This window comes from Triticum urartu, chromosome 2, assembly GCF_003073215.2.
Source record: "Triticum urartu cultivar G1812 chromosome 2, Tu2.1, whole genome shotgun sequence".
Lineage (NCBI taxonomy): Eukaryota > Viridiplantae > Streptophyta > Magnoliopsida > Poales > Poaceae > Triticum > Triticum urartu.
This window is the reverse complement of record NC_053023.1, coordinates 604,203,310-604,230,603: the sequence shown is the minus strand read 5'-3', so window position 1 is coordinate 604,230,603 and position 27,294 is coordinate 604,203,310.

The window sequence follows — 27,294 nt, the reverse complement described above, 5'->3', positions numbered from 1 at the left end:
AGAGCAACCGTCCGAACAGGGTAACACGGATAGAGAAACCGAACATCCCTCCTCCGGCGAAAACGGCATTCCGGACGACCTCACGCCGAATAAACCTATGGAGCAGAAGAATCTCCACGAGAGGCTCGTTGCAACTGCACGCAGCCTAAAAAAGCAGAAGCGGAAGCTAAAAACAGCGGAAGATGCACTTCAGATTAGATGGAGCAAAGTAATCAATACCACAGATAAGTACGGCGGCAGTCGCCGCACTAAAAGCTATCCGAAAAGAAAGCTACTGCCTGAATTCGATGAAGAGGCCCTAGAGCCCTCGCATTCAAAAAATTAAAAAGCCACACGGTCGGATAGACGACCCCATAAAGCGGCAAGCCGCGCCGCACCTAAATTGGCATGCGACCCACTTAAGGATTCGCATCATGGCCCAGTCAGGTCCATTTATGGGCCAAGAAAGCAAGCTCTCGTAAGCAACGCTATGAAGCCATCATCAGAATCCGGCACACCCAAATACAGGGGCGCCGCACACCCCCTATGTTTCACCGATGAGGTCCTGGACTATGAATTCCCAGAGGGATTCAAACCCGTAAACATAGAGGCATATCATGGAACAACAGATCCTGGAGTTTGGATCGAGGATTATATCCTCCACATACACATGGCTAGAGGAGATGATCTCCACGCCATAAAATATCTACCCCTTAAGCTTAAAGGGCCAGCCCGGCATTGGCTTAAAATCCTTCCCTAAAACACAATTGGAAGCTGGGAAGAGCTCGAGGATGCTTTCCGAGCAAACTTTCAAGGGACCTATGTCCGCCCTCCGGATGCAGACGATCTTAGTCACATAACTCAACAACCCGGAGAATCAGCTCGGCAGTTCTGGAATAGATTCCTCACTAAAAAGAATCAGATAGTCGACTGTGCGGACGCCGAATCCTTAGCAGCTTTCAGGCATAACGTCCGAGACGAATGGCTCGCCAGACACCTCGGCCAAGAAAAGCCAAGAACAATGGCCGCACTAACAAGCCTCATGACCCGCTTTTGTGCAGGGGAGGATAGCTTATTGGCAAGGTGCAGCCCCAGCGACCCAAGTACATCCGAAACTAGGGATGGAAACGGAAAACTGCGACGCAACAAGGACCGTCGCTGGACTAAGGACAAAAGTCCGAAGAGCACGGCAGTCAATGCCGGATTCAAAGTCTCATGACAAAATCAGGAAAAATCGCCCCCCCAGGATAACAGGGACGATCCGTCCAACCTAAATAAAATCCTAGACAGGATATGTCAGATACACAGTACTCCCGGAAAGCCTGCTAACCATACCCACAGAGACTGTTGGGTTTTCAAACAATCCGGCAGACTCAATGCCGAACACAAGGGGCTCGACACACCAAGCGAAGACGAGGACGAACCCCAAAAGCAGAGCACCAGGATACAAAAGAACTTCCCACAAGAAGTAAAAACAGTGAACTCACTTCACATAACAAAACGTGCGGCGCCCGTAAAGGTACGCACCACACGGCCCATCCCCAAAGGGTCCTACCACTGGTTGTCAAAACCGATCATCTTCGATCAGCTAGATTATTCTAGGAATATCAAGAATGTAGGCTGGACTGCCTTGATACTCGATCCAATAATTAGCGGACTCCAGTTCTCAAAAGTCCTTATGGACGGCGGCAGTGGACTAAACCTGATATATCAGGATACAACCCAGCACATGGGGATAAACCCAGCAAGAATCCGCCGCAGCAAAACCTCCTTTCAAGGGGTAATACCTTGTCCGGACACCCATTGTATTGGTCTTCTCCGGCTCGAAGTCATATTCAGCTCTGCCGATAACCTCCGCCGCGAAAAGCTGACCTTCCATATCGTCCCGTTCTCAAGTCGCTATCAAGCACTACTGGGACGCGAAGCTTTCGCTCGCTTTAACGCAATACCGCATTATGCATCTCTTACGCTTAAGATGCCCAGTCCACGAGGCATCATCTCTTTGAAGGGCAAGCACTAAAGTGCGCCTCCCCAAGCGGAGGACTGTGTGGCCGCTTTGACAGCCCCACAGCAAAATGGCCTCACCGTCCAAAAAAACTTCGAAATAGGTCATTCAAGACCACGAACGCGGATAGACGAGTTCGGTGCAGAATCATCATTGATGCAGGCCTAGAAGCCATATACCCCCGCACTAGGGGCTCCACGCATATACAATAAGAGACAATAAAGCCCAATCTTATATATCTTACTTTATACTTTGCTTATTTTAAACTTTTTCGGCACGACCCGTTTTCAACTTAGTTCCTCTCTTTTACAGATGAACGTCGTGCGGCGCCCGTCCAGGATATGGCACAACGGAGACACAGGCGCAGACGTGCAGTAGGGACCCGTCCTAAAGGATTCTTTTTAGATTAAGACCCTGCGTAAACCTTTTTTACTGTCTCTTCTTGCTACACATCCCCTGGTTTTTTCTTTCTGATATAACCAAGGAGGAGGCTGGCGTCTTGGCATGTGGCCACGTCAGAATTTTTGCACGTACCTGGACACTAGGGGCTTTTTTAATAAAGAGTGTTGTTTCGCCCGTGTTCATAAAGACCGAACACCATAGGGAGTGTTCGGCGTCGCGAGTTTTGGCATTATATGCATCAGCTCCGAATCATGTCTTTGGTCAAATGTTGGGTTGCCCGGCTCCTGAGTTGGGCTACCTTACGTTCCGCTCTATCGGCTAAGGTAGCACTAGGAGAACTACTGCGATTGTGCCCCAGTTCGGCCGGGCGAGCACCTCAGTAGAGAAAGCCGAAAACTAACTGTCATGATGTAGCGTGAGACTGGTCAGCCACTCGATGACCTATCGGAATCTATCGGATTCCTCCGCTTTAACGAAGGGCCGCTTCCCGGTCAGGCACATACGCGCCCCAAACTCGGACGAGTGCAGTTGCCACCAAGGGGCTACCTAAATAGTCTCACTGTCAAACTCCTATGGCTAAGTGAAAGTGTTAAAGCATTATAGTCCGGTTGCCTGGCCCGCTGCGCTATCACCTCCTTTGTAGGACCAAGACATTGGGTTAAGTGTGAAAATGCGTCTTCTGCGAGCACCCCCACACTATGTGCGTGGGGGCTGAAGCCAACGACTGCCATCTTTCAGATTCTATATATATCTTAAAACAGCCGCACAGGAGGTGTTCCCCATACTTGGAGGCACAAGTATAAAAAAGGCCACTACAATTTATCAAAATACTACTTTATAATTACATATGCTATCATAACATAGCATCTTTCAGGCACTGCGTCTCTATTACACGAGCGCCTTCAAGAACTTCCTGAAAATAGTGCTTGGAGGGTACTTGGCTTTTGTCCGAATCTCGGGACGCAACAATGGTGGTCTCCATCTCTGCCCAGTATGTCTTAACACGGGCAAGAGCCATCCTAGCACCCTCTATGCATGCTGACCTTTTCATTGCATTTATACGCGGCACCGCGTCAAGGAATTGCTGCACCAAGCAGAAATAACTCTTCGGCTCCGATCTCCCCGGCCACAGGTGACCCATGACGTACTTCATGGCGAGTCCAGACAACCTATTCAGTTCGGCCCATTGATCCAAACGATCATCCACTGCCAGTGGACGCTCTGGATTGTGAAACTGCGACCAGAAAAGCTTTTCCACTTCGCGATCTTTTTGATCTCGAAAGTGTTCGGTCGTATCAGCAGCACTCGCTGCCAAGTCCAGATAGGTATCCTCCACACTCCACATCCGGTCCAACGGAGCAAACTTCGGATCACAAAATTTCCTTCACAGCATAAAGTGAAGGAAATATGCCCTAGAGGCAATAATAAAGTTATTATTTATTTCCTTATTTCATGATAAATGTTTATTATTCATGCTAGAATTATATTAACCGGAAACATAATACATGTGTGAATACATAGACAAACAGAGTGTCACTAGTATGCCTCTACTTGACTAGCTCATTAATCAAAGATGGTTATGTTTCCTAACCATAGACAAAGAGTTGTTATTTGATTAACGGGATCACATCATTAGGAGAATGATGTGATTGACTTGACCCATTCCGTTAGCTTAGCACTCGATCGTTTAGTATGTTGCTATTGCTTTCTTCATGACTTATACATGTTCCTATGACTATGAGATTATGCAACTCCTGTTTACCGGAGGAACACTTTGTGTGCTACCAAACGTCACAACGTAACTGGGTGATTATAAAGGAGCTCTACAGGTGTCTCCAAAGGTACATGTTGGGTTGGCGTATTTCGAGATTAGGATTTGTCACTCCGATTGTCGGAGAGGTATCTCTGGGCCCTCTTGGTAATGCACATCACATAAGCCTTGCAAGCATTACAACTACTGAGTTAGTTGCGAGATGAGGTACTACGGAACGAGTAAAGAGACTTGCCGGTAACGAGATTGAACTAGGTATTAAGATACCGACGATCGAATCTCGGACAAGTAACATACCGATGACAAAGGGAACAACGTATGTTGTTATGCGGTCTGACCGATAAAGATCTTCATAGAATATGTGGGAGCCAATATGAGCATCCAGGTTCCGCTATTGGTTATTAACCAGAGACGTGTCTCGGTCATGTCTACATTGTTCTCGAACCCGTAGGGTCCGCACGCTTAAGGTTTTGATGACAGTTATATTATGAGTTTATGAGTTTTGATGTACCGAAGGAGTTCGGAGTCCCGGATGAGATCGGGGACATGACGAGGAGTCTCGAAATGGTCAAGACGTAAAGATCGATATATTGGACGACTATATTAGGACATCAGAAAGGTTCCGAGTGATTCGGGTATTTTTCGGAGTACCGGAGAGTTACGGGAATTCGCCGGGGAGAATATGGGCCTTATTGGGCTTTAGGGGAAAGAGAGAGGAGAGGTTGGGCGCCCCCCCCCCAAGGCCTAGTCCGAATTGGACTAGGGGAGGGGCTGCGCCCCCTCCTTCCTTCTCTTCTCCCTTCCCTTGCCTTGACTCCTACTCCTACTACTTGGAAGGGGGGGAATCCTACTCCCGGTGGGAGTAGGACTCCTCCAGGGCGCGCCATAGGGGCTGGCCCTCTCCCCCCTCCTCCACTCCTTTATATACGTGGCCAAGGGGCACCCCATAGACACACAAGTTGATCTCTAAGATCGTTCTCTTAACCGTGTGCGGTGCCCCCTTCCACCATAGTCCTCGATAATATTGTAGTGGTGCTTAGGCGAAGCCCTGCGACAGTTGAACATCAAGATCGTCACCACGCCGTCGTGCTGACGGAACTCTTCCGTGACACTTTGCTGGATCGGAGTCCGGGGATCGTCATCGAGCTGAACGTGTGCCAGAACTCGGAGGTGTCGTAGTTTCGGTGCTTGATCGGTCGGGCCATGAAGACGTACGACTACATCAAACGCGTTGTCATAACGCTTCCGCTGTCGGTCTACAAGGGTACATAGATCACACTCTCCCCTCTCGTTGCTATGCATCACCATGATCTTGCGTGTGCGTAGGATTTTTTTTGAAATTACTACGTTCCCAACAGTGGCATCCGAGCCTAGGTTTTATGCGTTGATGTTGTGCACGAGTAGAACACAAGTGAGTTGTGGGTGATATAAGTCATACTGCTTACCAGCATGTCATACTTTGGTTCGGCGGTATTGTTGGATGAAGCAGCCCGGACCGACATTACGCGTACGCTTACACGAGACTGGTTCTACCGACGTGCTTTGCACACAGGTGGCTGGCGGGTGTCAGTTTCTCCAACTTTAGTTGAACCAAGTGTGGCTACGCCCGGTCCTTGCGAAGGTTAAAACAGCACCAACTTGACAAACTATCGTGGTGGTTTTGATGCGTAGGTAAGAACGGTTCTTGCTAAGCCCGTAGCAGCCACGTAAAACTTGCAACAACAAAGTAGAGGACGTCTAACTTGTTTTTGCAGGGCATGTTGTGATGTGATATGGTCAAGACGTGATGAGATATAAGTTGTTGTATGAGATGATCATGTTTTGTTGAAGTTATCGACAACTGGCAAAATCCTTATGGTTGTCTCTCTATTGCATAAGATGCAAGTGCCCAATAATTGCTTTACTTTATCGCTATGCGATAGCAATAGTTGCAAGAGCAATTGTTGGCGAGACGACCATGTGACGACACATTGATATAGATCAAGACGATGGAGATCATGGTTTCATGCCGGTGACGATATAGATCATGATAGTACTTTGGAGATAGAGATCAAAGGCGCAAGATGATGATGGCCATATCATGTCACATATATTGATTGCATGTGATGTTTATCTTTTATGCATCTTATCTTGCTTTGATTGACGGTAGCATTTTAAGATGATCTCTCACTAATTATCAAGAAGTGTTCTCCCTGAGTATGCACCGTTGCGAAAGTTCTTCGTGCTGAGACACCACGTGATGATCGGGTGTGATAGGCTCTACGTTCAAATACAACGGGTGCAAAACAGTTGCACACGCGGAATACTCAGGTTATACTTGACGAGCCAAGCATATACAGATATGGCCTCGGAACACGGAGACCAAAAGGTCGAGCATGAATCATATAGTAGATATGATCAACATAGTGATGTTCACCAATGAAACTACTCCATCTCACGTGATGATCGGACATGGTTTAGTTGATTTGGATCACGTGATCACTTAGAGGATTAGAGGGATGCCTATCTAAGTGGGAGTTCTTTAGTAATATGATTAATTGAACTTAAATTTATTATGAACTTAGTCCTGGTAGTATTTTGCAAATTATGTTGTAGATCAATAGCTTGCGTTGTTGCTTTCATATGTTTATTTTGATATGTTCCTAGAGAAAATTGTGTTGAAAGATGTTAGTAGCAATGATGCGGATTGGATCCGTGATCTGAGGTTTATCCTCATTGCTGCACAGAAGAATTATGTCCTTGATGCACCGCTAGGTGACAGACCTATTGCAGGAGCAGATGCAGACGTTATGAACATTTGGCTAGCTCAATATGATGACTACTTGATAGTTTAGTGCACCATGCTTAACGGCTTAGAACCGGGACTTCAAAGACGTTTTGAACGTCATGGACCATATGAGATGTTCCGGGAGTTGAAGTTAATATTTCACGCAAATACCCGAGTTGAGAGATATGAAGTCTCCAACAAGTTCTATAGCTAAAAGATGGAGGAGAATCGCTCAACTAGTGAGCATGTGCTCAGATTGTCTGGGTACTACAATCGCTTGAATCAAGTGGGAGTTAATCTTCCAGATAAAATAGTGATTGACAGAATTCTCTAGTCACCATCACCAAGTTAGTAGAACTTCGTGATGAACTATAATATGCAAGGGATAACAGAAACGATTCCCAAGCTCTACGTGATGCTAAAATCGACGAAGGTAGATATCAAGAAAAACATCAAGTGTTGATGGTAGACAAGACCACTAGTTTCAATAAAAGGGCAAAGGGAAGAAGGGGAACTTCAAGAAGAACAGCAAGCAAGTTGCTGCTCAAGTGAAGAAGCCCAAGTCTGGTCCTAAGCCTGAGACTAAGTGCTTCTACTGCAAAGGGACTGGTCACTGGAAGCGGAACTGCCCCAAGTATTTGGCGGATAAGAAGGATGGCAAAGTGAATAAAGGTATATTTGATATATAGATTATTAATGTGTATTTTACTAGTGTTCGTAGCAACCCCTTGGTATTTGATACTGGTTCAGTTGCTAAGAGTAGTAACTCGAAACGGGAGTTGCAGAATGAACAGAAACTAGTTAAGGGTGAAGTGACGATGTGTGTTGGAAGTAGTTCCAAGATTGATATGATCATCATCGCACACTCCCTATACTTTCGGGATTAGTGTTGAACCTAAATAAGTTTTATTTGGTGTTTGCGTTGAGCATGAATATGATTTGATCATGTTTATTGCAATACGGTTATTCATTTAAGTTAGAGAATAATTGTTGTTCTGTTTACATGAATAAAACCTTATATGGTTACACACCCAATGAAAATGGTTCATTGGATCTCGATCGTAGTGATACACATATTCATAATATTGAAGACAAAAGATGCAAAGTTAATAATGATAATGCAACTTATTTGTGGCACTGCCGTTTAGGTCATATTGGTGTAAAGCGCATGAAGAAACTCCATGCTGATGGGATTTTGGAATCACTTGATTATGAATCACTTGATGCTTGCGAACCATGCCTTATGGGCAAGATGACTAAGACTCCGTTCTCCGGAACAATGGAGCGAGCAACTGACTTATTGGAAATAATACATACTGATGTATGTGATCCGATGAGTGTTGAGGCTCACGGCGGGTATCGTTATTTTCTGACCTTCACAAATGATTTGAGCAGATATGGGTATATCTACTTAATGAAACACAAGTCTGAAACATTTGAAAAGTTCAAAGAATTTCAGAGTGAAGTGGAGAATCATCGTAACAAAAATAAAAAGTTTCTACGATATGATCGCAGAAGTAAAATATTTGAGTTATGAGTTTGGCCTTCAGTTAAAAACAATGTGAAATAGTTTCACTACTCACGCCACCTGGAACACCACAGCATAATGGTGTGTCCGAACTTCATAACCGTACTTTATTAGATATGGTGCGAACTATGATGTCTCTTACCAATCTACCACTATCGTTTTGGGATTATGCATTAGAGACAGCTGCATTCACGTTAAATAGGGCACCATCTAAATCCGTTGAAACGACACCGTATGAACTATGGTTTGGCAAGAAACCTAAGCTGTTGTTTCTTAAAGTTTGAGGTTGCAATGCTTATGTGAAAAAGTTTCAACCTGATAAGCTCAAACCCAAATCGGAGAAGTGCGTCTTCATAGGATACCCAAAAAGAAAATGTTGGGTACACCTTCTATCACAGATCCGAAGGCAAGATATTCGTTGCTTTGAATGGATCCTTTCTAGAGAAGGAATTTCTCTCGACAGAAGTGAGTGGGAGGAAAGTAGAACTTGATGAGGTAACTGTACCTGCTCCCTTATTGGAAAGTAGTTCATCAAAGAAATCTGTTCTTGTGACTACTACACCAATTAGTAAGGAAGCTAATGATGATGATCATGTAACTTCAGATCAAGTCACTACCAAATCTCATAGGTAAACCAGAGTGAGATCCGCACCAGAGTGGTACGGTAATCCTGTTCTGGAAGTCATGTTACTAGACCATGACGAACTTGCGAACTATGAGGAAGCGATGATGAGCCCAGATTTCGCGAAATGGTTTGAGGCCATGAAATCTGAGATATGATCCATGTATGAGAACAAAGTATGGACTTTGATGGATTTGCCCGATGATCGGCAAGCCATAGAAAATAAATGGATCTTCAAGAGGAAGACGGACGCTGATAGTAGTGCTACTATCTACAAAGCTAGACTTGTCGAAAAAGGTTTTTGACAAAGTTCAAGGTGTTGACTACGATGAAATTTTCTCACTCGTAGCGATGCTTAAGTCTGTCCAAATCATGTTAGCATTTGCCGCATTTTTATGAAATCTGGCAAATGGATAAACAAAACTACATTCCTTAATGGATTTAAAGAAGAGTTGTATATGATGCAACCAGAAGGTTTTGTCAATCCTAAAGGTGCTAAACAAAATATGCAAGCTCCAGCGATCCATCTATGGATTGGTGCAAGCATCTCGGAGTTGGAATATACGCTTTGATAAGTTGATCAAAGCATATAGTTTTATACAGACTTGCAGTGAAGCCTGTATTTACAAGAAAGTGAGTGGGAGCACTACAGCATTTCTGATAAGTATATGTGTATGACATATTGTTGATCGGAAATAATGTAGAATTATTCTGCAAAGCATAAAGGAGTGTTTGAAAGGATTTTTTCAAAGAAAGGCCTCGGTGAAGCTGCTTACATATTGAGCATCAAGATCTATAGAGATAGATCAAGACGCTTGATAAGTTTTTTCAATGAGTACATACCTTGACAAGATTTTGAAGTAGTTCAAAATGGAACAGTCAAAGAAAAGAGTTCTTCGCTGTGTTACAAGGTGTGAAATTGAGTAAGACTCAAAGCCCGACCACGGCAGAAGATAGAAATAGAATGAAAATCATTCCCTATGCCTCAACCATAGGTTCTATAAAGTATGCCATGCTGTGTACCAGATCTATTGTATACCCTACACTGATTTTGGCAAGGGAGTACAATAGTGATCTAGGAGTAGATCACTGGACAGCGGTCAAAATTATCCTTAGTGGAATAAGGATATATATCTCGATTATGGACATGACAAAAAGGTTCGTCGTAAAGGGTTAAGTCGATGCAAATTTTGACACTGATCTAGATGACTCTAAGTCTCAATCTGGATACATATTGAAAGTGGGAGCAATTAGCTATAGTAGCTCCGTGCAGAGCATTGTTGACATAGAAATTTGCAAAATACATACGGATCTGAATATAGCAGACCCGTTGACTAAACTTCTCTCACAGGCAAAACATGATCACACCTTAGTACTCTTTGGGTGTTAATCACATAGCGATGTGAACTAGATTATTGACTCTAGTAAACCCTTTGAGTGTTGGTCACATAATGATGTGAACTATTGGTGCTAAATCACATGGCAATGTGAACTAGATTATTGACTCTAGTGCAAGTGGGAGACTGAAGGAAATATGCCCTAGAGGCAATAATAAAGTTATTATTTATTTCCTTATTTCATGATAAATGTTTATTATTCATGCTAGAATTGTATTAACCGGAAACATAATACATGTGTGAATACATAGACAAACAGAGTGTCACTAGTATGCCTCTACTTGACTAGCTCATTAATCAAAGATGGTTATGTTTCCTAACCATAGACAAAGAGTTGTTATTTGATTAATGGGATCACATCATTAGGAGAATGATGTGATTGACTTGACCCATTCTGTTAGCTTAGCACTCGATCGTTTAGTATGTTGCTATTGCTTTCTTCATGACTTATACATGTTCCTATGACTATGAGGTTATGCAACTCCCGTTTACCGGAGGAACACTTTGTGTGCTACCAAACGTCACAACATAACTGGGTGATTATAAAGGAGCTCTACAGGTGTCTCCAAAGGTACATGTTGGGTTGGCGTATTTCGAGATTAGGATTTGTCACTCCGATTGTCAGAGAGGTATCTCTGGGCCCTCTCGGTAATGCACATCACATAAGCCTTGCCAGCATTACAACTAATGAGTTAGTTGCGAGTTGAGGTATTACGGAACGAATAAAGAGACTTGCCGGTAACGAGATTGAACTAGGTATTAAGATACCGACGATCGAATCTCGGGCAAGTAACATACCGATGACAAAGGGAACAACGTATGTTGTTATGCGGTCTGACCGATAAAGATCTTCGTAGAATATGTGGGAGCCAATATGAGCATCCAGGTTCCGCTATTGGTTATTGACCGGAGACGTGTCTCGGTCATGTCTACATTGTTCTCGAACCCGTAGGGTCCGCACGCTTAAGGTTTCGATGACAGTTATATTATGAGTTTATGAGTTTTGATGTACCGAAGGAGTTGGAGTTCCGGATGAGATCGGGGACATGATGAGGAGTCTCGAAATGGTCGAGACGTAAAGATTGATATATTGGACGACTATAATCGGACATCGTAAAGGTTCCGAGTGATTCGGGTATTTTTCGGAGTACCGGAGAGTTACGGGAATTCGCCGGGGAGTATATGGGCCTTATTAGGCTTTAGGGGAAAGAGAGAGGAGAGGTTGGGCGCCCCCCAAGGCCTAGTCCGAATTGGACTAGGGGAGGGGCTGCGCCCCCTCCTTCCTTCTCTTCTCCCTTCCCTTGCCTTGACTCCTTCTCCTACTACTTGGAAGGGGGGGAATCCTACTCCTGGTGGGAGTAGGACTCCTCCAGGGCGCGCCATAGGGGCCGGCCCTCTCCCCCCTCCTCCACTCCTTTATATACGTGGCCAAGGGGCACCCCATAGACACACAAGTTGATCTCTAAGATCGTTCTCTTAACCGTGTGCGGTGCCCCCTTCCACCATAGTCCTCGATAATATTGTAGTGGTGCTTAGGCAAAGCCCTGCGACAGCTGAACATCAAGATCGTCACCACGCCGTCATGCTGACGGAAATCTTCCCCGACACTTTGCTGGATCGGAGTCCGGGGATCGTCATCGAGCTAAACGTGTGCCAGAACTCGGAGGTGCCGTAGTTTCGGTGCTTGATCGGTCGGGCCGTGAAGACGTACGACTACATCAACCGCGTTGTCATAACGCTTCCGCTGTCGGTCTACAAGGGTACATAGATCACACTCTCCCCTCTCGTTGCTATGCATCACCATGATCTTGCGTGTGCGTAGTGTCGTGGAATTGTCACGGCAGATGTCCTTAGTGTCAGGACTTAGTCGCGAGGCCAACGCATCTACGTGGTAGCTTGAGAGCGGTTGAGTGGGACGAGAGACGCAGGGCGGATCAACACGCAAGACAAGGGTTTAGACAGCTTCGGGCCCCGGGAAACATCATTCGGTAATAGCCCTACATGCTGTTTGAGGCTAGGTCTCATTATCATCACGAGGGAGTCGCCGTAAACCGACTCTCCTCTTTGTGTCTAGCCCTAGATATTGTTTCTTCTTCTCCCCCCCCTTTGGGGAGCCCTGCCCCTCCTTATATATGTTGAAGGGGTGGTTTACATGTGGAGTCCTATTAGGATTAGGACTAGTCTATCTCTAATACAAACCGGATACAAGTCCTGGTCTTAACTCCTTGTAAGGTAAATATTCCTCATGCCTTTCCTCTTAAACCGGCCCACCATAGTATGAACCGGCCTTCTGGGCCATGGGCCTCATCATCCATCTGACCCGCCCGCCGGGTTACTAATGAACCGCCAAGACCGAGCGGGTAGCCGGTGAACCGCCAAGCTCCGGGCGGGTTACCAGTGAGTCATCCAGTCCGGCCGGTTTATACTTCCGACCGGTTTATGCCATGGGGTATATCCCCGACATTAGCCCCTAGTTTAATTTGGATTTATCCATGTTAAACTGATCCTGTAAAACAAATACAAGAATAAATTTGATAGATTATGCTCCGGGTTAAGAATTATTGTAAACCGGCATCTGAGCATCCTTAATTCCTTGCCATTTCCTTCTTCCAGAAAATCCAGGTCAATAAGCCAACTTCATAATCAATTTGCCGACATTGGTTTGTCACCGAGAAATACTCTGATATTCAGCCGGTTTGATGATGTAAAATTTGCTGGTTTAATATTACCAAAAATGGCCGGTTTATAAATTTTGATGGCACCAGGTCATAATTGTTATCAACACCGGGTCATGTAATTGATCTTCCTGATTTGCTCAAAACTGATAAAAAGAAGATGTTCCTCCTTTATATGCATAATACTTGTAGCCCCCAAGTCTTAAGAGGAGAACATAGTGATAACTTAAGACTTGCTCCAATAAGTGTTTCAACCTTGAAGAAATCCGGTTTGTTCATCTCAAAACTGAATACTCCATATATGTAGCCCCCAAGTGTCGGGTTGTCATGCTTGCAGCAACCTGGGACTTGTAATTGCTTATAAAAACTTCAACCAGTGTAGCCCCAAAGGGCCGGGTCATTATGCAATAATGAGCAGGGACTTTGTAAATATAATCTTGTAAACTTTGAACAGCAACGTGTAGCCCCCAAGGGCCGGCTTAGTAAAATAATACTGAACCGGGACTTGATATATACTTCAATGAAAATAACACCTTATAATGTAGCTTCCATCGTAGGGCTTGAACCCACGTCCACAAGGTTAAGAGTTTTGTGCTTTATCAACTGAGCAATGAATCCTTCAATATTATGGACGAAAACTTGTGTACCTTGAATTGTTGACTGGAGCAATTGGTAGCCCCCAAGAGCCGGCTCATTATAATATGATGAGTCGGGTCTTCAATAAGACTAATAAAAATGACTTTGCATTAGCCCCCAAGTGTCATGGTGCATGCTTGCAGCGACATGAGACTTGCATGTAATCTCAATTTGAATAATGTAGCCCCCAAGTGCCGGGTCGTGAGCCTGCAGCGACTCGGGACTATTCCTTCCATTATAGAATAAATCATATCCTTTGATAAAATAATAACTGTTGCGCTAAAGCGACTTTTGAAAACTCAATAATACCGGTTATTAATAACCATGAAAAATCCAGCCATGTTGGCTATTCAAGATAATATAATCCGGTATGAAAACCTTATTCATTCAATATCATAATGAAAATCCAGCCAAGTTTGGCTATTTGAATAATATAACCCAATGATTTATAAGCGCATAATTCCGATGGCGCAATCCAAATATATATATGTTGGCGACTTATAGTCCAAAAACCAGGCCGGTTTAACAAACCTGTTTCTGCATACAACAAGTTTAAAGTGTCCTGGCGGTTTACCGCCGGACGGGTCATAATACCCAACATATAACCTGGGTTTATAACCAAGGCTGCATTTAGAATAATCAAATATGAAATATATCATACCTGTGACATTGAATCACATCGTTGGTTTTACCAACTTTTTGTAGTAAGGGTGATAACCCAAATCTTGAGTACTGATAACTCCTTCCATATTGTGCCGGTTTATGATAAAACTATGCCGGGTTGTGATAAACACCGGTTTACTCCATAAGAGGATGTTAAACCGGGCAAATAGTCTCCGGATTGACGTGAACTGTGTTCCGTCAATTGAAAAAAAAATTGTCGGTTTAAGAAACATAATGAAAAGCAAAAAAACCCTTCAAAGAAAAGTGTGAAGCAAAAGCAACGACAAAAGCAATGATCAAATGGCGTTACCATGGCCAAACACGACCAAGCTCCCGTTAGGTGTAACTATGGTGCTAGTCAGCCAGGTCCCCAAGTGATTATGTGGCATTTATGCCAACCAAATGGCGTGGTCATGGTTCGGGTTCGACCAAGCCCCCAAGTGATTATGTGGCCTTACGCCGACCAAGAGGCATGACTGGTTCAGACATGACCAAGTCCCCAAGTGATCTGGTGGCTTTCGCCTATCAAGAGGCATGGTATTGGTTCGGACACGACCAATCCTCCAAGTGATATAATACGATGCTTTTAGCAAAGCGAACTCAAGGGGTAAACTGGAGGCCGCTTTAGAGCAACTCCGTGTAACCTCACATGATGTAAAAGACCAGAGACCCCGCTTTATGAAGCAGAAACCTCCATGTAATCAATAATATGTCAGGCCAGTAAGGCGGAATATCCATGTTTGAACCGCGCATCGTGGCAGCAGGTCCTCTTTGGCAATTTTTAACTTTTTGCAAGAGATAAACTCTTCTTGAACCGGGATCTTGAACCGGATATTGAGAGCTTCAAAGCTTTGTGGGAGACATCTTTCCCTTGAACCGGATTTTAAACCGGGATCTTCATTTTCAGCTGGAAAATTTTCTGACGGCCTTTAAACCCGAACTTGCGAGAAGTTAATTTCTTTTTGAACCGGACATTGTTAAACCGGATTTGAGCGCTTCAGAGCTTTGTGGGAGAACAGACTTCCCTTGAACCGGACTGTAAACCGGATATTTGCGAGCTTCAGTCAGACTGACTTCCCTTGAGCCGGATTTTAAACCGGAATCCTTTCTGATGACCCGGATCTTCTTCATTGAGCCAGGATTTTGTAACTGTCATATACTTTCTAAACCGGAAATTTTCTGACGGCCTTTAAACTTTCATCAATATAACAGTAGCCTCCGGGACTGGGTTATCCTTCCCTCCATCGTCATGGGGTTTTTAAATTTGCTGAAACTGGCAATATTCGCTGAGTCGTGTCATCGTAGCCCCCGAGTCTCAAAGGTGACTCGAGGAGTTGGCTTGAGGCTCTCCATATTTGACCGTGATATAAACCGGCATAACTTGTATATCATTGGCGTTGATAGCACGATGTGAATCCATAGAAGGTTGAGGTGACTGCGGCGGGTTGTAAATGATCCCATATGAGCCGTGTCAGCAACTCGGCCAATGGTTCCTTCCAACTGGTGATTTGAAGTTAATCAAAACTGTAGTGGCGGCGACTTGTGCGCCCAATAAACAGCTCATGCAGACAGGTGCGGCCCGGTATGTTGATGTAGACCAGGCCGCGAGAGACGGACGACAAAAGCGACCGCAACATCAGAGGCAGCTCGGATAGATGAACCGGCCGCGGCATTGTAAACCGGTGCGGACGGGGAAGATCGGCACCGGTGTCGTAAACCGACACGGACGAGCAAGTCAACCACGTCGTGTTGATGTAGTGAACAATTGTCCTGCATCAAAAACATCGCAAGCCGGAGTAATTTGTTCTTTGACAAAAACAATATGTGTCAAAAATAGACTTAGATAGATTTCACCTGATATGTTAGGCCGGAAATTATCCGCTGCTGAGTTGATGATCACCTCGGTGACGGTTGTAAGCCTGGTGCGGACGGGCAAGTTGTCCTCCGCGTTGTAATCCGGCACGGACGCATGAACCGGCGGCGAGGGCGGACGGGCGAGTCGTCCGTGGCGTTGTAAGGTGGTGCGGACGGGCGAGTCGGTCGGCGTGTTGATGTAAACCGGACCACAGGCGGTTTGCACGCGTCCGTTGAGCAGTGCAGAATGGTCAAAAGCCAGTATATAATGACGCTAGTGCGCGCTCCATATGCATGGTGTAACACCAATGTTGTGGCGAATAATTGTCCTGCATATAAAAATATGCAAAACCAATGTAATTGTTCTTTTTACAAAAACAATATATGTCAAAAACAGACTTAGATAGATGTCACCTGATGTTTCAGAAACCAGTGAGCCATGGCAGCGTCTTTGGCGCGGTCCTTGGCGGCTCAAGATGGCCGCAACGTCGACGGTTCAATGTCGACGGCTGCGTCGGAAATCTTGGTCTTGGCGACTTGGCGATTTGACGGCTTGATCGACGGTGTCCGTTTCAAAGCGGTATGCGAGGCAGCAGGGGTGGTTCAGGAGCGATGAGACTCGACGTACGACAGGGCCGCGAAGCGGCCACCTCGGCAACTTGTGCGGGCAGGGAGGCAGAGGCATCAAGTGATCCGGACGGCGTGGCTGAGGTAGTGCTGGCTTAGAACGGGCGGCTCGAGGCCGCAAGAAGCGGCGGCTGACCCGGCCAAACGGGCTACAGCTACCGTAGCAAACTGCAGCTGAGGCGGACCGGCCAGCCACGATAGAGGGTGAGGCTTCAGCAATGGCTTCGACGCTGACCCTCCATCATGGAGGTGGCTCGGCCATGAAGGCGCTGGCTTGCAGGCAACCGCAAGAGCTTGCGGCGGCGGCAGGTTATGGCGATGACTCGGGGTCAAACCTGTTGCAGCTCGGTGACGGCAGCTCAGAGGCGGAAGTGACTCAACAATGGCAGCAGGTGAAACGCCGGCGGGTTGAAGTAACGGAGATTGTGACAGTGGGGACGAGGCGACGGCTCCGCCACAATTCAGGCAACGACGGTTTTGGCATCCGGCGGCAGTTTTGCGAGGTCAGGACGGGCTGGAACGGACATGAAGCAGCCAAGGCAGGTTTTCCTTCTTCGAGTCGCGGTAGTTTTCGTCGAATCCATCCCTGTCGACTCAGAGTGAGGCCGAGATAGCGACGGCAGGAGCCGGCCGACTCGAAGGCGGACCCGCTGAGAGGAAGTGGAGCCACGCGATTTGCACGCTGCGGGCGATTCGGAAGACAGGGCGGTTTTGACAGCGAGTTGAACTCTGAAGAAGATCCACACCCACTAACCTTCTCCTAATCGTCGTCTGTGTGGCGCTGGAGATTGGACTTGTTAATCTGTCAGTCCTATCTGGTGTTGTAGTCTTTTTCCCAAATATGCATGCTCACGTGACGTAGTTTCAACAAATATTATTTCTTATCTGGGCAGATTTGCCTCCTCAAAATCTGAGCTTTAATCATGAATAGTACGCAAGTACTTGATGGAGCAGCAATGAAGTAGTACTATTGCCTTCTCACGCCTGCGTTGATAAGGATTGTAACAGTAAACTTGGTCTTCTATTCGGATTCAACGGGTCACGTTGCATCGGTGACGCACCAGAAAACCCTTATTTTCCTTTGAACGCAAATCTCATAGATGGCAAGTGCAGACCCTTTCAATCCGGTTCTTCTTGATCCAGATTTTCATGAACTTCTTGAAATCCTGGGAAAGATCCCTCCAAGAACTCAACACCACCGTGCGCGGGCCCCACGGTGGGCGCCAACTGTCGTGGAATTGTCACGGCAGATGTCCTTAGTGTCAGGACTTAGTCGCGAGGCCAACGCATCTACGTGGTAGCTTGAGAGCGGTTGAGTGGGACGAGAGACGCAGGGCGGATCAACACGCAAGACAAGGGTTTAGACAGCTTCGGGCCCCGGGAAACATCATCCGGTAATAGCCCTACATGCTGTTTGAGGCTAGGTCTCATTATCATCACGAGGGAGTCGCCGTAAACCGGCTCTCCTCTTTGTGTCTAGCCCTAGATATTGTTTCTTCTTCTCCCCCCCTTTGGGGAGCCCTACCCCTCCTTATATATGTTGAAGGGGCGGTTTACATGTGGAGTCCTATTAGGATTAGGACTAGTCTATCTCTAATACAAACCGGATACAAGTCCTGGTCTTAACTCCTTGTAAGGTAAATATTCCTCATGCCTTTCATCTTAAACCGGCCCACCATAGTATGAACCGGCCTTCTGGGCCATGGGCCTCATCATCCATCTGACCCGCCCGCCGGGTTACTAATGAACCGCCAAGACCGGGCGGGTAGCCGGTGAACCGCCAAGCTCCGGGCGGGTTACCAGTGAGTCATCCAGTCCGGCCGGTTTATACTTCCGGCCGGTTTACGCCACGGGGTATATCCCCGACATGTAGGATTTTTTTTAAATTACTACGTTCCCAACATAAAGGGCTTTCCAGCCGCAATTTGTTCGGCTTGACGCAGCTCCTCCTTCGTAGCTCTCATCGCAGAGCGCGCGTCCTTGGCATTGGCAACGGCCTTCTCTAAGTCCGTCTGTTTCGCCTGGTCTTCTTTTTCAAAAAGTCTGCAACGGTCTGTAGCGCTTTTTAACTTTTCGGCCATCTCGGCCATCTCTTCCTTGCTTCGGCAAGGAGCAGCCTGTTCGGCTCTCAGCTCTTCAAGGGCTTTCCTCGTGGCCGCATCACTTTCGCTGGCGTGTTCTTTAGCTCGGGCAAGTTCTGCCCTAAGACTCTCCACGGTGGCCGCACCATCTGCGTCAAGCATACACATCGTAAGACACAGGCATAAAATTGTTCTTACCTGATGCCGCCCAAGGAATTACATACCTTGAGCCTCATCAAGCCGCTTATTGACAAGTGTGATGTCGGCATCTGCCATGTCCAGTTGCCGCTTTAGTTCGGCAAAATCGTCAGTTCGGCTCGATTCCGGACACCCTGCCGCCTACATTCAAAGGCGACATCTTAGACCTGGGATTATGATCCTCCGCGTGCCATCATTTCTTGACGACGCGCAGAGTCTCAGGGGCTACTATCTACACAGGGCGCATCTTACTCATGCGCAACTGACAAAAGTATACATTATCTAATGTACCTCAAAACCCGTCAGTAAACTTTTGACGGCCTCATACAATCCGCTCTCTACGGATGAAATCCTTTCAATCACCGTGCCCATCAATGCGCGGTGCTCCTCTGAGATAGAAGCTCGCCCCAGCAGAATCTTTAGCTCCTCCGGCCGAGCACCAGACGGTGCCGGGCTCGTCCATGACCTCTTTCGAAGGCTGGACGCGGAGAACCTCGGGGGGCCGCATAGCCACCTTCCGCCCCTGCCGGATTTGGAGAAACCCTCCACGACGACACCTCAGGGTCACCCGCCTCGCTAGGCGGCACGGCAGGGGGAGGCGTCCCGCTCTCCATCATCTCCGGAAGGAGATCCCCCGAAGACGAGCTCTGCTGAGAAGGGCTGAGGTCCGAGCTACAAGATAAAGGTTTGGTTAATCTTCTCAGATATAAATCAAGGACTTCCCTCATCCCTCAAAAGGAAAATCTTTTCTCCACTTACGGCTCGCTGGAGGGCTGATCACCTTGAGGGCGTAGTCCCGCCGAGGAACTCCCCGGCGTCGGACCCTCTGACGAGGATTTTCTCCCCCGTTTCGAGGCCATGGTTTCCGGGTCGTCAGAGGCAGCTCTCTTCTTCCCCTTAGGAGAGGAATTGTCGGTTCCTCCCTTCGGAGCAGCCTCCTTCGAGGAGGCCATAGCTTCCTTGTCCTCCCCCTCCAAAGGCATTATCTCTAGCATCCTGACCAACACAGGATCCGGCCTAGTTTCAGGAAGGGGAGCCGGACACCTGATCAGCTTTTCCTTTGCTATCCACTCCTATTTAAAAGGACGGCTCTTTTAGGGGCAAGTTTATGACAATTATACGGATAGAAGGTCCGGGCACAAGGTTGCTTACTTGAGTATCTGGGCGATTGCAGCTTAGGCCTGCGTCCTCGGTTAAATCCGGACACATCTCTTGTGATCCTAAGAACAGTCTATACATCTTCGCGGGCGTTGCGCCCATAAAGTTCTGGAGAGCTCACGGTCCCTCTGGATTAAACTCCCACAGGCGAAGGGGGCGACGTTTGCCGGGCAATATTCGGCGAATCAGCATGACCTGCGTCACCTTGACCAAGCTGAGATCTCCTTCCAAGAGATCCTTAATTCGGCCCTGTAACAGGGGCACGTCTTTGGGAAAACCCCAATCTAACCCTCTGTTAACCCATGACGCTAGCCGTGGTGGGGGACCCGAGCGAAAGGTAGGAAGCGCCACCCACTTGGTGCTCCAGGAAGCGGTGATATAAAACCACTCTCGTTGCCACAAGCCTAGATCCTCTTGAAAAGAGCCCTCGGGCCATGGAGCATCAGCATTTTTGCTTATAACAGCGCCTCCGCACTCTGCGTGTCGTCCCTTGATCATCTTCGGCTCCACTTTGAAAGCCTTGAGCCATAATCCGAAGTGAGGGGTAACACGGAGGAACTCTTCGCATACAACGATAAACGAGGAGATATGGAGGATGGACTCCGGAGCTAAGTCATGGAATTCCAGCCCGTAATAAAACAGCAGTCCCCTCACAAAGGGGTCCATCGGGAAGCCTAACCCCCGAAGGAAGTGAGACACGAACACTACGCTCTCACCGGGCTGGGGACTTGGGATAGCCTGCCTTTGAGCAGGCAACCTGTGTGAAATTTCGGCGGTCAAGAACTTAGCCTCTCTCAACTTTAGCACGTCCTCCTCCGTGACGGAGGAGGGCATCCATCGTCCTTGAAGGTTGGAACCGGACATTGTCGAAGGTCTGAGGCGCCCGGAATCTGGAGCCTAGGGTGTTGGAACTCAAGGCGATGGGCGAACTTGTTTTGGGATTGGAGAAAAGGAGTAAGGCCCTGGTCTCTTTATAAGAGGTTGAATACCAGGAGCCCTCCCCGTAACCGTTTGGGACTCGCCTTTAATCGAGAAAACATGCTAACGGGCACGGTTGGGTTACCCACGTCCGTATTGATGAGAATCCCGTAAAAGGGGGGCACATGATCTCTGCTTTGACAAGACGTGCCAAGGAAACCGCCTCGCAAAACACGCTGAGGTGGAAAAGTGAAAACGATTCAAGTGAAGGACTTGGCTGTAGTGTGATGACGCACTGTGGAATACGTCAGCAGATTTGATTTGTGTCAATATTGTTCTCTCTATGGCAATATGTGGAAGCTTATTTTGCAGAGCCAGAAATTACTCTTGGTGTTTACAATCTTCTATGAAGGACTTGGAGGAGGAACCCGCCTTGCAATGCCGAAGACAATTTGCGCGCCGGACTCGTCGTCATTTAAGCCTGGTTCAGGGGCTACTGAGGGAGTCCTGGATTAGGGGGTGTTCGGGTAGCCGGACTATACCTTCAGCCGGACTCCTGGACTATGAAGATACAAGATTGAAGACTTCGTCCCGTGTCCGTATGGGACTTTCCTTGGCGTGGAAGGCAAGCTTGGCGATGCGGATATTCAAGATCTCCTACCATTGTAACCGACTTTATGTAACCCTAACCCTATCCAGTGTCTATATAAACCAGAGGGTTGTAGTCTGTAGGCAATCAACTCCATAAACAACAATCATACCGTAGGCTAGCTTCTAGGGTTTAGCCTCCTTGATCTCGTGGTAGATCTACTCTTGTACTACCCATATCATCAATATTAATCAAGCAGGACGTAGGGTTTTACCTCCATCAAGAGGGCCTGAACCTGGGTAAAACATCATGTTCCCAGCCTCCTATTACCATCCGGCCTAGACGCACAGTTCAGGACCCCCTACCCGAGATCCGCCGGTTTTGACACCGACACTATTGCTTTCTTCATGACTTATACATGTTCCTATGACTATGAGATTATGCAATTCCCGTTTACCGGAGGAACACTTTGTGTGCTACCAAACGTCACAACGTAACTGGGTGATTATAAAGGTCCTCTACAGGTGTCTCCAAAGGTACATGTTCGATTAGCGTATTTTGAGATTAGGATTTGTCGCTCCGATTGTCGGAGAGGTATCTCTGGGCCCTCTCGGTAATACACATCACTTAAGCCTTGCAAGCAATGCAACTAATAAGTTAGTTGCAAGATGATGTATTACGGAACGAGTAAAGAGACTTGCCGGTAACAAGATTGAACTAGGTATTGAGATACCGACGATCGAATCTCGGGCAAGTAACATACCGATGACAAAGGGAACAACGTATGTTGTTATGTGATCTGACCGATAAAGATCTTCGTAGAATATGTAGGAGCCTATATGAGCATCTAGGTTCCGCTATTGGTTATTGACCGGAGACGTGTCTCGGTCATGTCTACATTGTTCTCGAACCCGTAGGGTCCGCACGCTTAACGTTACGATGACAGTTTCATTATGAGTTTATATATTTTGATGTACCGAAGGTTGTTCGAAATCCTGGATGTGATCACGGACTTGATGAGGAGTCTCGAAATGGTCGAGACATAAAGATCGATATATTGGACGACTATATTTGGACACTGGAAAGGTTCTGGGTAAGATCGGGACAATACCGGATCACCGGGAGGTTATCGGAACCCCCCGGGAGGTATATGGGCCTTATTGGGCCTTAGTGGAAAGGAGGGGAAAGGAGCAAGGGAGGGGGCGCCCCCCCAAGCCCAATCCGAATTGGGAGGGGGCCGGCCCCCCCTTTCCTTCCTTCCTCCTTCCTCTTCCTTCCCTCTCCTACTCCTAATAGGAAAAAGGGGAGTCCTACTCCCGGTGGGAGTTGGACCCCCCCCCTTGGGCGCGCCACCCTCCTTGGCCGGCCCCCTCCTCCACTCCTTTATATACGGGGGCAGGGGGCACCCCAGAGACACAACAATTGATCATTGATCTCTTAGCCGTGTGCGGTGCCCCCCTCCACCATAATCCTCGATAATATTGTAGCGGTGCTTAGGCGAAGCCCTGCGACGGTAGAACATCAAGATCGTCACCACGCCGTCGTGCTAACGGAACTCATCCCCGACACTTTGCTGGATCGGAGTCCGGGGATCGTCATCGAGCTGAACGTGTGCAAAAACTCGGAGGTGCCGTAGTTTCGGTGCTTGATCGGTCGGGCCGTGAAGACGTACGACTACATCAACCGCGTTGTTATAACGCTTCCGCTTCCAGTCTACAAGGGTACGGAGACGGCACTCTCCCCTCTCGTTGCTGTGCATCACCATGATCTTGCATGTGCGTAGGAATTTTTTTGAAATTACTACGTTCCCCAATAGTGGCATTCGAGCCTAGGTTTTATGTGTTGATGTTATATGCACGAGTAGAACACAAGTGAGTTGTGGGCGATATAAGTCATACTGCTTACCAGCATGTCATACTTTGGTTCGGCGGTATTGTTGGATGAAGCGGCCCGGACCAACATTACGTGGACGCTTACGCAAGACTGGTTCTACCGACGTGCTTTGCACACAGGTGGCTGGCGGGTGTCAGTTTCTCCAACTTTAGTTGAACCGAGTGTGGCTACGCCCGGTCCTTGCAAAGGTTAAAACAGCACCAACTTGACAAACTATCGTTGTGGTTTTTGATGCGTAGGTAAGATTGGTTCTTGCTAAGCCTGTAGCAGCCACGTAAAACTTGCAACAAACTAAGTAGAGGACGTCTAACTTGTTTTTGCAGGGCATGTTGTGATGTGATATGGTCAAGGCATGATGCTAAATTTTATTGTATGAGATGATCATGTTTTGTAACCATGTTATCGGCAACTGGCAGGAGCCATATGGTTGTCGCTTTATTGTATGCAATGCAATCGCCCTGTAATGATTTACTTTATCACTAAGCGGTAGCGATAGTCGTAGAAGCATAAGATTGGCGAGACGACAATGATGCTACGATGGAGATCAATGTGTCGCGCTGGTGACGATGGTGATCATGACGATGCTTCGGAGATGGAGATCACAAGCACAAGATGATGATGGCCATATCATATCACGTATATTGATTGCATGTGATGTTTATCTTTTATGCATCTTATCTTGCTTTGATTGACGGTAGCATTATAAGATGATCTCTCACTAAATTTCAAGATAAAAGTGTTCTCCCTGAGTATGCACCGTTGCCAAAGTTCGTCGTGCCCAGACACCACGTGATGATCGGGTGTGATAAGCTCTACGTCCATCTACAACGGGTGCAAGCTAGTTTTGCACACGCAGAATACTCAGGTTAAACTTGACGAGCCTAGCATATGCAGATATGGCCTCGGAACACTGAGACCGAAAGGTCGAGCGTGAATCATATAGTAGATATGATCAACATAGTGATGTTCACCATTGAAAACTACTCCATTTCACGTGATGATCGCTTGTTTATGCTTGATTGTAGATAGATGGCCCGTGCTGTTGTTCCGTTGAATTTTAATGTGTTCCTTGAGAAAGCAAAGTTGAAAGATGATGGTAGCAATTATACGGACTAGGTCCGTAACTTGAGGATTATCCTCATTGCTGCACAGAAGAATTACGTCCTGGAAGCACCGCTGGGTGCCAGGCCTGCTGCTGATGCAACTGATGACGTTAAGAACGTCTGGCAGAGCAAAGCTGATGACTACTCGATAGTTCAATGTGCCATGCTTTACGGCTTAGAACCGGGTCTTCAACGACGTTTTGAACGTCATGGAGCATATGAGATGTTCCAGGAGTTGAAGCTAATATTTCAAGCAAATGCCCGGATTGAGAGATATGAAGTCTCCAATAAGTTCTATAGATGCAAGATGGAGGAGAACAGTTCTGTCAGTGAGCATATACTCAAGATGTCTGGGTATAATAATCACTTCATTCAACTGGGAGTTAATCTTCCGGATGATTGCGTCATTGACAGAATTCTCCAATCACTTCCACCTAGCTACAAGAGCTTCGTGATGAACTATAATATGCAAGGGATGGATAAGACAATTCCCGAGCTCTTCGCAATGCTAAAAGCTGCAGAGGTAGAAATCAAGAAGGAGCATCAAGTGTTGATGGTCAACAAGACCACTAGTTTCAAGAAAAAGGGCAAGGGGAGGAAGAAGGGGAACTTCAAGAAGAACAGCAAGCAAGTTGCTGCTCAGGAGAAGAAACCCAAGTCTGGACCTAAGCCTGAAACTAAGTGCTTCTACTGCAAGCAGACTGGTCACTGGAAGCGGAACTGCCCCAAGTATTTGGCGGATAAGAAGGATGGCAAGGTGAACAAAGGTATATGTGATATACATGTTATTGATGTGTACCTTACTAGAGCTCGCAGTAGCACCTGGGTATTTGATACTGGTTCTGTTGCTATTATTTGCAACTCGAAACAGGGACTACGGATTAAGCGAACACTGGCGAAGGACGAGGTGACGATGCGCGTGGGAAATGGTTCCAAAGTCGATGTGATCGCGGTCGGCACGCTACCTCTACATCTACCATCGGGATTAGTATTAGACCTAAATAATTGTTATTTGGTGCCAGTGTTGAGCATGAACATTATATCTGGATCTTGTTTGATGCGAGACGGTTATTCATTTAAATCAGAGAATGATGGTTGTTCTATTTATATGAGTAATATCTTTTATGGTCATGCACCCTTGAAGAGTGGTCTATTTTTGATGAATCCCGATAGTAGTGATACACATATTCATAATGTTGAAGCCAAAAGATGCAGAGTTGATAATGATAGTGCAGCTTATTTGTGGCACTGCCGTTTAGGTCATATCGGTGTAAAACGCATGAAGAAACTCCATACTGATGGACTTTTGGAACCACTTGATTATGAATCACTTGGTACTTGTGAACCGTGCCTCATGGGCAAGATGACTAAAACGCCGTTCTCCGGTACTATGGAGAGAGCAACAGATTTGTTGGAAATCATACATACAGATGTATGTGGTCCAATGAATGTTGAAGCTCGTGGCGGATATCGTTATTTTCTCACCTTCACAGATGATTTAAGCAGATATGGGTATATCTACTTAATGAAACATAAGTCTGAAACATTTGAAAAGTTCAAAGAATTTCAGAGTGAAGTTGAAAATCATCGGAACAAGAAAATAAAGTTTCTACGATCTGATCGTCGAGGAGAATATTTGAGTTACGAGTCTGGTTTACATTTGAAACAATGCGGAATAGTTTCGCAACTCACGCCACCCGGAACACCACAACGTAATGGTGTGTCCGAACGTCGTAATCGTACTTTACTTGATATGGTGCGATCTATGATGTCTCTTACAGATTTACCGCTATCGTTTTGGGGTTATGCTTTAGAGACGACTGCATTCACGTTAAATAGGGCACCATCAAAATCCGTTGAGACGACGCCTTATGAACTATGGTTTGGCAACAAACCAAAGTTGTCGTTTCTGAAAGTTTGGGGCTGCGATGCTTATGTGAAAAAGCTTCAACCTGATAAGCTCGAACCCAAATCGGAGAAATGTGTCTTCATAGGATACCCGAAGGAGACTGTTGGGTACACCTTCTATCACAGATCCGAAGGCAAGACATTTGTTGCTAAGAATGGATCCTTTCTAGAGAAGGAGTTTCTCTCGAAAGAAGTGAGTGGGAGGAAAGTACAACTTGATGAGGTAACTGTACCTGCTCCCTTATTGGAAAGTAGTACATCACAGAAACCGGTTTCTGTGACACCTACACCAATTAGTGAGGAAGCTAATGATGATGATCATGAAACTTCAGAACAAGTTACTACTGAACCTCGTAGATCAACCAGAGTAAGATCCGCACCAGAGTGGTACGGTAATCCTGTTCTGGAAGTCATGCTACTAGATCATGATGAACCTACGAACTATGAAGAAGCAATGGTGAGCCCAGATTCAGCAAAATGGCTTGAAGCCATGAAATCTGAGATGGGATCCATGTATGAT